Source organism: Setaria italica, chromosome VII, assembly GCF_000263155.2.
Source record: "Setaria italica strain Yugu1 chromosome VII, Setaria_italica_v2.0, whole genome shotgun sequence".
Taxonomy (NCBI): domain Eukaryota; kingdom Viridiplantae; phylum Streptophyta; class Magnoliopsida; order Poales; family Poaceae; genus Setaria; species Setaria italica.
In genome coordinates this window covers 251,986-265,005 of record NC_028456.1, presented here as the reverse complement: position 1 = coordinate 265,005, position 13,020 = coordinate 251,986, and positions in this window count along the sequence as shown.

The following is a 13,020-nucleotide window of genomic DNA, read 5'->3' as shown; positions in this document are numbered from 1 at the left end:
CTCTCTCCGTCCCAAATTACTATTCATTTTAGTTTTCCTAGATACATCACTTTTGCTATATATCTAGACATAAGTATATATCTAGGTGCATATTAAAAGGTGTGTATCTAGAAAAGTCAAAACGAATAGTAATTTGGGACGGAGGGATTATAGTTATGAATTGTTCATGTGGTTACTTAACTACGACTACTATTATTAACAGACGGGGGAATTCGTAAGTCATCATTCTTGTTACACGGTCTTGCATTTCCTTCTGTAGATCACACAGCAGGCAATATTAGGATATCGTACCAATTAAATCCACCAGCTGCGAAATCTATTCATTTACTGTAGTTATAAATAAAGCTCCATGCAATTCTATAGTATAGGGAAGGATTGCCTCGAAAGATTGCTGACCCATTTGACTACGGAGGGGGCCACATAAACCCCAACAGGGCAGCTGACCCTGGCCTGATTTACCACATTGATCCAAATGATTACACCAAACCATCAGTTGAACTACTAGAAAGCTTCCAGTGTGGCTTTGCCGCCGATGGCCACCCCAGCCTCAGCGTCCAACTGATGCTCACCGCGCCGCCGGAGCCCTGTTCTCAACCACCGATGGCCATGCCAGTCCCGGCGTCCACTAGAGGCTCTACTGCCACATCCCGGATCTTCATCTCTCCTCTCAAGGAGTTCTTGACTAGGAGTCTCTGAACTCGGGAGTTCTCTAGGCTTAACTCCCCCCTCTCGGTCTTTTGCCGATCAATTTTCTTCCTTCAAGGTGATCGTTTTCCTCTTCCAGGTGAAAGCTCCCCTTCTTCCTCCTCTCCCGCAGGTCCTCCTCCCCTTTGGTCGTGACTTTCTTGAAATGGATTTCAATAAGTTGGATTTTCTTTCGGGTGAACTCTTTAGCAAGAAGGTTCTTGACTCTCTGAAATGCCCTATTAACTCGGAAGGGAGATCAGCAAGCGAGGGCTTTTCCTTGCTGGTCTCTTTCAGCAGAAACAGATTTCGTTTATCGGAGGATTCCATGAACATTTGCTTACAAGCTGTCCTGGGAGGGACGACATCCAAATTTAGGGCTGAGCAGCTGGAAGATCAACTTTTCAAATTCAAAGTTCTTTCCCGGGATGTGGGTTTCTTCATCTGTGATTTGGGTATGTCTGAATGCGAATGGTTCAAATTGGGTTTCTTCCTAAATAATGATAGTGGATTTCGCAAAGCTCTCATCTTTTGCAAAGAAAGATTCCGGACCTGCTTACTCTTGGGTATTTCCACGTTACAAAAGAGCCAAGAACTCTTACGCGGATTCTCTCAAAAGAAACGGTGATCTCCCGTCTAAAGGGGGCCGGATCAATGCTGATCGTCCGCCTGTCAGGCTAACAGGGGCAAATTTGGTGCCCTTGGGTATCAATCAGGCTTCTTCTTTCTCTGGCAGATCGGTTTTTTCAAGATTGGAATTTCCCCGCAAATCGATTTTTAATCGCCTGGAGTTCAAACAGCTTGGAAGTTATCCCAGTCATCCAAAATTCAAATGGGGTCAACGGGAAGTCAAGGGGAGCAGGCCCAAAGTAGCACCTTCCCAGAAATCCGGTTCTGTAGCAAGATCTGCTCTTAAATGCAGGAGATGCTTATCGCCGAACCACCTCAGCTCAACCTGCAACAACCCGATCAAATGCTGGCGCTGCAATCTAGATGGACACCTTTCCAGGGAATGCATTTCCTTTCACGGTCTCCAAAAATTTACGGCGCGGTGCAATTCCCCTGTAAGAAGTAATTTCTCCTCTGTAATACCCCTATGTCTGGCCTTCGGATGTTGGGCTGCGGTGGTTCAGAGGAGGATCATCTCTCCCCGCTAGGCCCAACTACCAAAGCCCACGTCTGGATTCTACCCAAGGGGCACTGAACAAGAGCACCTTTTTCCCAACAGTCGCTGACCCTTCGGCTACCTCGCTCCTCTCGCCTTTTCCCCCAATTCCTATAGAACCAAGCCCCCCATCCCAAGCTTAATCGCTGACATTCCCTTCTCCTGTGAAGAAATGGCGTTTCTGAATGTTGATCCAGTGCCAATGATGCTCCCCGGATTCCATAGGGTGTTGGTGCAAGGGAGACCCAAATACTCGAGGGTTGTCATTCCAAGAACTCCGCCGGCAAATGAAGATTTGACGATCGTCACCATCACTGACCCCCCTCCGGGTGAGATTCCATTTTGCCGAGACTAGAGCTATCCTTTTAGGGCTGCTAGAGGGGTTGTATGAATTAAGGGTCACTGATATCCAGAAAAGTCCATTTCATAGAGCTCAAGCTTTTGTTCGTATGTGTCGAGTGATTGATAGGGAAGCGCTAGTACAGCACAACCCTCATCAGTTTCAGGGTTTCAATATCGATGTTGTTCAGCACAACAGAGGTCCCAATGCGAGGAGGGTTCTTTTCAACAATGAATGCTGGTTGATGCTAATAGGATATCCTGTGGACACTAGGGGTGTGGAAGATATCCGGGACACTATCAAATCCTTTGGACGTCTCATCTGTTGGCAGAAAGACAATGTCTTAGCCCGAGTAATTGTGAAAGCAAGAGTTACGGACCTAGAAGACATACCTCACTATCTAGTTCTATCTGAGGGTGATGATTTTGAAGGAATCTCACACACGGTTCAAGTGGAAATCATGCAAAAAACTATGTTAGGAGGGCAACTCCAGGACGAAGACATTCCACCACCAGGGATAGAGGGTAATTTTATCTTCCCTGGAATTGGTCTTGCTCAACCCCAGAATGGAAACTGTCAGCAACAGCAACAACAGCAACAATTTCAAATGGAGAATGTTCAACCAAATGCAGTGCCAGATCTCAATGATTTGCTGGATGATGTGGAAGGCCCTGACGTGGATGAACATCAAGACAATGAATGGGAAGCACAGCAAGATGTCAATGATCTTGACCTCGGACTATCAGTCCTGATGGGGTCCAGTTCGCATTCTACTGATCCAGAGAGCTCAATGAGGTCCGAAAGCAGTGTCAAGCCCAAAACTCTTAGTGATATCCAAGTTACTCAAGTCCAGGAAGGTTTGGCTCAGACAGAGGATGTTGCACAACTTGCGGATGGTTTCTAGTTGTTTCAGGGACCACAACTCATACCAACAGTCAATGAGCTGGGGGGACACTTCCTGGTTGATGATGATGACTTCTTTCCGGATTTTGTTCCAGCCCAGCAGCAGCAAGCCCATGGGCCGATACCTGACCTCAATGTGGCAGCCCAAGGAGAAGTGGATCATTCTGATCATATGATAGTGGATAATGCAGGCCAGGTGACACTTCAAGCAGAAGAAGGTGGGCATCAGGCATTGGCTCTGAATGGATCTCCTAATGATCAGAGACACAACATGCACCTGGACATCAACATTGCTCTACTACCCTCAATCCAAGCTGATCCAGGATGGATGATGCACGAGAAGACTGTCAGAAATAGTACAGGACCACCTGCTGATCTATATAGGCTCTGGGCAAGATACTTCTCTCCAGTCCAGGGTGCTGAGGAGGTGATTTCTATTCCTCTTGATTGGGTGGTCTTTTTTACTGTTAAACTCCTTTCACCATCACACTTTCATTGGGCAAAGAGATTTCTGTCTTCTCAAGCTTGGAAATTCCTTATTTTTGTCTCTCATCAATCCTCAGTCTTGACTTTCAATTTACCCTCTGTTTGTCCACCAAATGCGGAAGTGCAGTGTCTATCTTCACTCGACAACAACATAGATCCCAACACTCAGGCTACAAAAGGAAGGAGCAGCAAGACTCCGATTGTGGAAACAGAAGCACGACGCAGCCCAAGACTCAAAGCCAAGAATGGGGGATTCAAAAATCAGGGACGCCCTAGTAAGAATTGCCTAGCATGTGCCTCTACTCCTCCCACTCTATCTCTTGACTTAATCCAAACCATGGGTTCTGATTTATGCAAAATCAACACAGAAACTTTAGAAGTTATGACCAAGCCAAATCCTTCCAGAACCAAGCATGCCATCGGTAACAGGAAGGTGGTCTCCACCAAGAAAGAAAGAGCCAAGGAGAAGAAGGAGGAGCAGGATGCAAAAGGAACCTTCAAGAGGAGCAAGGCGTAGATGGCTCCATATTCTACTATCTATTAGACTCTTCCTTAATTTTATGATCAGTTGCCTCTTATTAACTATTGATATGGGGACACTTTTGAATCACTAGCGGATAATGATGATCGGTAATGGTTGTTTGGTGAACAATTTATGCTGCTTCTGCCACCTCTGTGGAATATTTTGCTATTTCTGCTCTATTCTTGCTCCCCAATGGTTATGGAACGGGGAAATGATCTCGTCGGTTGGAATAAGAGGTATTTTATCGCCTCAGAAACCAGTTAGTCAATCTAACTACAAGGTCTCCTGAACCCCAACTAGCTTTAGATGAATTCAGACAACAACAAGAGAACCTGGAAAGTGTTATCTTGGAACATTAGGGGATCAATGCACAAAAAAAGTGGGAGGCAGTACAAAGTAAGGTTAAAGAATCAAATTGTGACATCCTATGTTTACAGGGTACCAGAAGAGAGTTTTGTGATCTCCAATTCATTAAAAAAAATTGTGCCCACCATGCATGGGAAGTTTTGTATTTCTCCCCTCAGTTGGAAATTCGGGAGGAAGCCTTATTGCTTGGAAAGATGCAAAATTTGAAGGATCTTTAGAATTCTCCAATAACTATGCACAATCGGTGAGATTCACTTGCAAATTATCGGGGCAAGACTGGGTCTTAACAAATGTATATGCTCCATGCACCACGGAAGGGAAAGTGGCATTTCTGAATTGGTGGCAACATATACAAATGCCAGATGATGAGAATTGGCTAGTTGTTGGAGACTTCAACCTAATTCGCAAACCAGACAATAGAAACAAGCCCGGTGGGAATGTCCATGAAATGATGGCTTTTAATGCTGCAATCAGTAGGCTCAGGCTAATTGAGCTTCCACTTAGGGGTTGCAAATTCACATGGACTAATAAGCAGCTTAACCCCCTACTGGAAAGGCTTGACTGGTTTTTCACCTCCCCAGCATGGACTACTTCTTTTCCGAATTCTTCTATTACAGGCCTATCAAGGGATATCTCGGATCACACACCTTGCCTCATTACCGCATGTACAAAAATGCCAAAACCAAAAGTCTTCAGATTTGAAAACTTTTGGTTACAACATCATAATTTTATCCCTGTCCTCCAACATGCCTGGGGAATTCCTACTCAACAATCTGAGTATGCCAAGATAATTACAGCAAAGTTCAAAAACCTGAGGAGAATTCTTAAAGCATGGAAACAACAACTCCCAAACTTGGCACTGGCCATCTCAAACTGCAAGGAGTTGATCCTTTTTATGGACATCTTGGAAGAATCAAGAGACCTAAGTCTGGATGAATGGCACTTTAGAAAGACAATAGCAACCCACCTGGAAAATCTTCTACATCAATAGAAGATATACTGGCAGCAGAGAGGAAAAATTAGATGGGTTCAGCTAGGGGATGAATGCACCCGGTTTTTTCAAGCCAATGCTTCTATAAGAAATAGAGGGAACTCTATTACCTCTTTGGTTGATCACACAGGGAGAGCTCTTTTTAATCGTGAAGCTAAAGCCTCTCTTCTTTGGGAAAGCTTTAAAGATAGGTTGGGATCCTCTGAGTTTACGCATATGTATCTAAACCTTGAAGACTTGCTACAGTCAGATGGAAATTTAGACTGGTTACACAGTCCATTCTCAAAAGAGGAAATTGACAGGATTGTGACAGAGCTCCCCACAAATAAATCTCCGGGGCCAGATGGATTTAATGAAGATTTTATTAAAAAATGCTGGCCACTTATTTGTCAGGATTTCTACAGGCTCTGTGAAGACTTTCAGGAACGACGAGTTTGCCTCAATAGCATAAACTCTTCTTATATTATTCTGATCCCTAAAAAGGAAAACCCCTTGTGTGTTGGGGACTATAGGCCCATCTCGCTTTTGAATTCAACTATCAAGTTACTCACGAAGCTTCTAGCTGAGAGACTCCAGCAGGTAATTCTACGGTTGATACACTCTAACCAATATGGCTTCATTAAGACCAGATCCATACACGATTGCCTTGCATGGGCTTTTGAATTCCTACATCTCTGTAAAGCCTCCAGGAGAGAGTTGATTGTTCTGAAGCTAGACTTTAAAAAAGCCTTTGACAAGATCGAACACCAAACCATTATACAGATTTTGAAGTACAAAGGTTTCAGTGATAAATGGATCCAATGGATCAGCAACATCTTAAGTACTGGCACCTCATCGGTCCTACTCAATGGCACTCCAGGAAAGGTATTCCACTGCAAAAGGGGAGTCAGACAAGGCGATCCTCTTTCACCCCTTTTGTTTGTTCTAGCAGCATATCTTCTACAGTCAGTGATAAACCATGCCAAGGAATCAGGAAGACTAAAACTCCCAATTCCAAGTGAGCTGGTACTGATTTCCCAGTCATCCAATACGCTGATGACATCTTGTTAATCATGGAGGCCTCTCCAGTTCAACTGCAGCATCTTAAAGAGATCCTTAACTCCTTTGCGGCATCCACAGGGCTCAAAGTCAACTATAAAAAGTCGATCATGGTCCCCCTAAACATCACTGACCAAACCTTGGAAGCACTAGCAAGAGGCTTTGACTGTCAGAAGGGATCCTTTCCTTTCACATATCTTGGCCTGCCGCTTGGAACAACAAAACCAAATATTGAAGACTTCATTCCATTGATGCAAAGAATTGAAAAGAGGCTAAGTAGCACATCTGTTTTTCTGAGTCAAGGAGGCAAGTTGGAAATGGTAAATTCAATCTTCTCCTCCTCAGCTGTGTTTTACACTAGAACTTTAAAATTACACAAAGGAGTCATCAAGCAATTAGACAGATATTGCAAACACTGTCTTTGGAGAGGGGGAGACCTCAATTCAAACCAGCCACATAAAGCAGCTTGGAACATGGTAAGATTGCCCAAAAGACAAGAGGGGCTGGGGGTCAAAAATCTCTCTGTACATAATGATGCCATGTTACTCAACTACCTACACAAATTTTTTACGAGGGCAGATATTCCATGGGTCAAGTTAATATGGGACAACTACTATACAGATGGCAAAATACTGGGACAGCAAGCTAAGGGATCTTTTTGGTGGAAAGATATTGTCAAACTATTGGATGTCTATAAGGGAATTGCAACACCGACAGTCAATGATGGATCTTCTGTGTCCTTCTGGAAAGACTTGTGGATGCAGCTTGTGCCAGCCTAGGACTTCCCTGAACTGTACTCCTTTACAAAGAAACTAAGTGACTCTTTTAGGGAGATAGTTAACCGTGAGGCATTCATCGATAACTTCAATTTACCACTATCCATTCAGGCATATAATCAGTTTAATGTCCTGCAAGGTATCATTCAGAAGATGGTTAGGGATCCGGGTCAAGATGTATGGACATATATCTGGGGCAACCCTACATTCTCTACCTCAAAGGCTTACAAATTGCTTATTGGACAGAGAGATGTTCACCCGGCCTTCACATGGATATGGGCTTCCAGGTGCCAGATGAAACATAAGGTTTGTTCTGGCTTCTGTTGAAGGACAGATTAAGCACAAGGGACTTGTTGAGAAGAAAACAAATGCAGCTGGATTCATATAATTGCGAGTTATGTATCTTGCAAAAAGTGGAAAAAGTTTCCCACCTCTTCTTCGGGTGTAACTTTGCAAAAAGATGCTGGAACACTATTGGGATTTCATATACTTCAACAAGAACGCCCCCAACAAATCATTAGACAAGTCCGGAACAGGTTGGGATTACCCTTTGCCATGGAGATTATTCTGCTTATGACTTGGAGCATATGGAAGATGAGAAATGCATGGATGTTCAACAACGAGGACCCGACAGTAGAGCGGTGCAAACTAACTTTCATACAAGAATTCTCAATGCTCCGTCACCGAGCAAAGCCAAGGCACTTACCCATGATGGAAGTCTGGGAGCAAAGTCAAGACACTTACCCATGATGGAAGTCTGGCTGCAAACCTTTTAGCTCGCTCTGTATCCCCCCCCCCCCCCAGTTCTTTTTTTCCTTTTTGTTTTTTTATCCTTTAGTTGGTTAGTTAACCTTCCTTTCATTTTGGCTTCCTTTCCTTTCCTTTCTTGGATTTACTCATTTGTTTGTACTCTTTTTACCTTTTTATATATAATTAATCAGTAGGGCACGCCTCCTGTTCTCTCAAAAAAAATTCTATAGTATAGGTAAAAACTCAAACATGTCCATCACAATGAGCGAACGTCCTTGTGTGCTGGACATCATCTTGCCGTGCTGCCAGTTAGAGCTCTGTAGTGGCACGTTGAGTCATTGATACGGATGGACAACCAAATATATATTAGCATGAATTAGGATCGCTTTGCCTCTTTTCTCCCGTATCGCTCGCCCGACCACCTCTCCCGTTGTCCCACCGCCGCCTCCCTTCCCTCAGTGTAGGCTCCCTCAATTTCGCGGTGCGCAGCCTTCTCTCTCCGTTTCTTCCGTCCGTCGTCTTTCTCGCCTTGACGCGCTTTTCCCCATCCCATGTGGGCTGCGGCAACCAGGTGCTTCACACCATGGCACGGAGCGGGGCCAAGGAAGGCCGACGTGGGCGCGACGCTGTTCGGGCCTCGACGCACGGCGCGAGACAAATGCATGCCCAGCGCCCCAGCCACCTGTGCGTGCCTATGGGGCCAAACAGCGGAGGCAATGCGGAGCCTGCGGTACGTTCGGCTGGTGAAGCAAGGGCGCTCGCATGGGCATGAAGCCACCAAGCGGAGTTGCACGAGCAATTCGGCTCACGACGGCGTGCAGAGGATAGACTTGGGCCCTAGCTCATCTTGTTCTGGTCCTGCGCGGAGAGGCCAAACCTGGTGCTTTGGCATGGTGGTTGTTCTGCAGGGGCGTTGCGGTGGCAATCAATGGAACGTTCTTGATCTATCAGACTGAAAGGTGATGTACTGAATGAAACCTTCCGATTCTCTTTTGGTATACTTTGTTTGTTAGGAAACAATATGCCCTGTGACTTCTGGATATAGGTGGCCAACCGGGCGCACGGCACGGCACGGGCACGGGCACAACGCCGCACAGCACTATATGGCACGGCACTATGCGGCACGGTGGCTTAGCCGTGCCGTGCCTCGTAGTGCCGTCGTGCCGACATCTCGGCACGGGCACGGCCCTCAAGCTGATTAGCCGTGCCGTGCCGGCACGGCAGCCCATCGTGCCCACGCCTCTCCACAGCTCCACTCCTCCCAGCTGCAGTGGACCTCGGTGGCGGCGGGCCCCCTCCACTTCTCCTGGCGGCTGCGCCCTGGCGGCGGTGGCGGGGGGCCCTCCACTCCTCCCGGCCGCGGGGTCACGCCCCCGGCGGCGGCGGCCCCTCGCGGGCGGCCAGAGGAGAGAGCCAGAGAGGGAGGGGAGGAGCCGCGGCCATGCTCCGGCGGCGGCGGCGGCCCCCCGCGGGCGGGCGGGCGTCCACGGGAGAGAAGCAGGGAGTTAGAGTTCCAGGCACATATTTCTTTATATATGTCACTCTCCGCTCACCTAACGGTGCTGGTGCATTCTGATGGCATCCAACGGTCGGGAGGAATTGGACCGCTATCGTGCCGACCCATTAAGTGTGCCATGCCCGTGCCGGCACTACAGGCCGAAATGGCAGCACAGGCACGGCACTAAGGCTGTGCCGTGCCAGGCACTGGCACTATGAGTCACGGGCTGGGCTGTTCGTGGGCCGTGCTTTTTCGTGTCGTGTTTGGGCCGGCCCCTAGTGCTAGTGCCAAATGTCCAGCTATACTTCTGGACAATTGACAAAAGCAGTAGGAAGTGATAATTGCGAGTCAGGTCGTTTCCATTTGAATAGGTAAAGTGCACTGCTTTGATCCATACAGTGAGATTTAGACAATTTGGCTGGAAGAACACCATTATATACACAAAAGAACACACATCCTCCAGAGAACACAGAAGAACTGCAGAAAAGTAGAGGCCCTAGTAAATTGTTACATACACATCAAGGACTTTAATTTGTCAATGGCTGGTCGATTATTTCATCGCCTGAACCTATTAGAGAACAGACTTCTTAGTATATTGAGGTAGAAAGGTAGAGCTTTTAACATCAACAATTATATTCTAATTCAACAAACACACATCCTCAACAGATATGCAGACTAATGACAGGTAGCAGGGGCTCAGGGCTCTTTCCCCATGACTTTATGACATGTCAGTATATTCATAGCCATATCTTATATTTGTGTAAGCAATGTGCTTAACTTGGTATAAAGTGTGCAAAAGCCCTACTCCAAAGTATAAGTGGACACAATACTCGTTGTTTTCCATGAAAACAAGTGAAGGGAAAAATATAAAGATAGTGAGACCTATAAGATGGATTCATTGACCACCAGGAGCACATGAGTAAGTTACTAAATATGCTGAAGAATAATGTATTGCAGGAGAAAGGAAAAAAGCATGGAACTATGGATGAGAACTTCACCTGTTCACTGGTCCAGGAACAAAAGGTGGTCATGATATGAAGGGCACATGCAGAAAGTCACCTAGACAAGAAAAAAAGATTAAGGAGGCGCACAACTGTAGATAAACAATAATTACAATGAGCAAGGATTGATAAAACTGTCAAAGCACAGCACCCAAAGAGTGTAACTTGAGTCAAAAGCAGAAGCAAATTTCAGATTGATATTGGTCTCTCAATGGCGAAGGAACTTAAAAAGAAATCCCTGAAAACAAACCAATAGGCTTGTTAATCATGCAAACTACGTTAGGTTGGAGGTACAATCAAATTTAGTTTCTTCAAAGATCAACACGAGCATTTCCACTGGATTGGCACAGAGGCACACCTTCGGAGGTTCCTATGTACGGCGGGACAATAATCTGACTGGGCACATAGATATGCTGTTGGAAAGATAGTAACCTGAAACCTGCAAATCTAAGACCACTAATTCGATGATAGTTTTACATATGCAAATGATTCTATACTGCAGATTAGCCAAAGATCGCAAACAAGCCAAAACGGAAGGCACATAGGAAGGACAGCATGCATAGTAACAAATAAAAGCAGTCTGTTTAACCTCCAAGAACAAAAGATCCCAAACCAACCAGCACGGAAGCTTTCATGCAACTTAGAAAGGCACATGACCACTATTGAAGCAGAATGGTTCACCTAGTCCAGCACCACTGAACACTGGACATCGGACAGGCACAACCGGAGCGGAAGCTACAATCTTCGTATATAATCTATTAGGTGGCAAATGAAATTATTGAGTACATGTGTGCTACTGGAAAACACGGCTTTAGTCCCGGTTGGATAGGACCATAGATCCCGAAAATCCAACCGGGACTAATCATTCGAGACAAAAAGGGGTCCTTTAGTCCCGGGTCATTCGCCCGGGACTAATTAGAGACCCCCTTTAGTCCCGGTTGGTAAAACCAAACGGGACTAAAAAGTTGCAAAAAAATAAAAAAAATGGGCCGGCAGCGCGTCGATGCCCGCCTCCACTCTGCCGCCGCCCGCCCTCACTCTGCCTCCACCCGCACCGGCCGCCGGCCGCGCCACTACCCTCCTCACTACCAGTGAGGGGCGAGCAGAGGGGGAGGAGGAGGGGCAGCAGAGGGAGAGGGCGTGGGAGATGAAGGCAGAGAAGAGAGGGAGGGGAGGGGGTGGCGGCGGCGAGAGGGGGGGTAGGCAGGGGGTGGCAGCGGCGCAGAGAGGGAGGAGGGGAGGCGCCTGGAAGAAGATAAGGTGGAGAGGAGGAGAGCACTGCCTAGAAGAAGATAAGGAAGGTGGAGAGAGAGGGGGACCATGTGGAAAGATTTAGTCCTAGTTGTCCCGGTTGGAATTTCCAATCGGAACAAAAGTTGGGGGGGAGGATCCTCGGTGCCAGATTTTTTAGCCGTTACAACCGGTACTAAAGGAGGGCTTTAGTCCCGGTTGATCTTTACAACCGGGACTAAAGCGCCTCCCATCGGTAGCCTTTGATGCCTTATTTTTGACCTGAGACTAAAATGGCATTTTAGTCCCGAGTCCAAAGTCAACCGGGAGAAAAGCATCAGAATGGAAGGTCAGTTCTCCAGTAGGTACCTATCTGAATCTACGTAGCACATTAAAGAAAACAGGTGAGCATAGAGTTCCCACTAGTCAAGGCAGCATAGGAACCTACAAAGTGGAGTAATCTGCCTACTGAAGCAAAATCAGGCCCCGGAATGAAAAACTTTGACAACATATTTCACAAAAGCAACAGCAGGAAGTGCCAGGCAGCACAGCATATGCAATGAAAGTATCTCTACTATTTATTCAGACCCAAGACCAAATGCACTTCAGTTTTCAAGGTTTCGCAAACAACCTCTTGGCACATCAAAACTTGAAACCACAAGCTATCACCACATTCAAAAAATGGAACACAAAGGGAACAGGATGTGCATGCCTCAGTGAGGTGAAGGGCCAGCACAGTGAACAGCATCTGCAGGCAGAGCAACCAAACCCATTGAATTACTGCAGGGATTCAACCAACGAGAAAGTTGCTCTATTGACACTCCAAACAAACGGCTTTGCATATTTGACATCCGAAACATTTGCTTCGCAAATTTAATACCCGAAACGTTAGCTTGCTTGATTTTGTGACATTCTTCTCTTTTTAATTTATTTTCTTTTGTTTTCATTATTTTGGCCTATCAAATGACGCATGCGCCCTTGCCTGTATTAGTGTTTATCTACCACTAGTAGAGAACTCACTTTCCATGCGTCCTATTTATCCCGGTTTAAAGTTGGCCCAGGACAAAAGTTTCATCAACCGGGACTAAAGCTCGGTCACTAGCAGGGGCTCACCAACCGGGACCTTTTATCTCGGTTGCAAAGGCTAGTGGAAAAAAAAGACCCTGAGAGGCCTTTTATCCCGGTTTGAAACACCAACCGGGATAAAAGGCACCATCCGGGTTGGTGTTTCAAACAGGAAGAGAAGGCGCCAAAAAGAGGTGGTTTTAA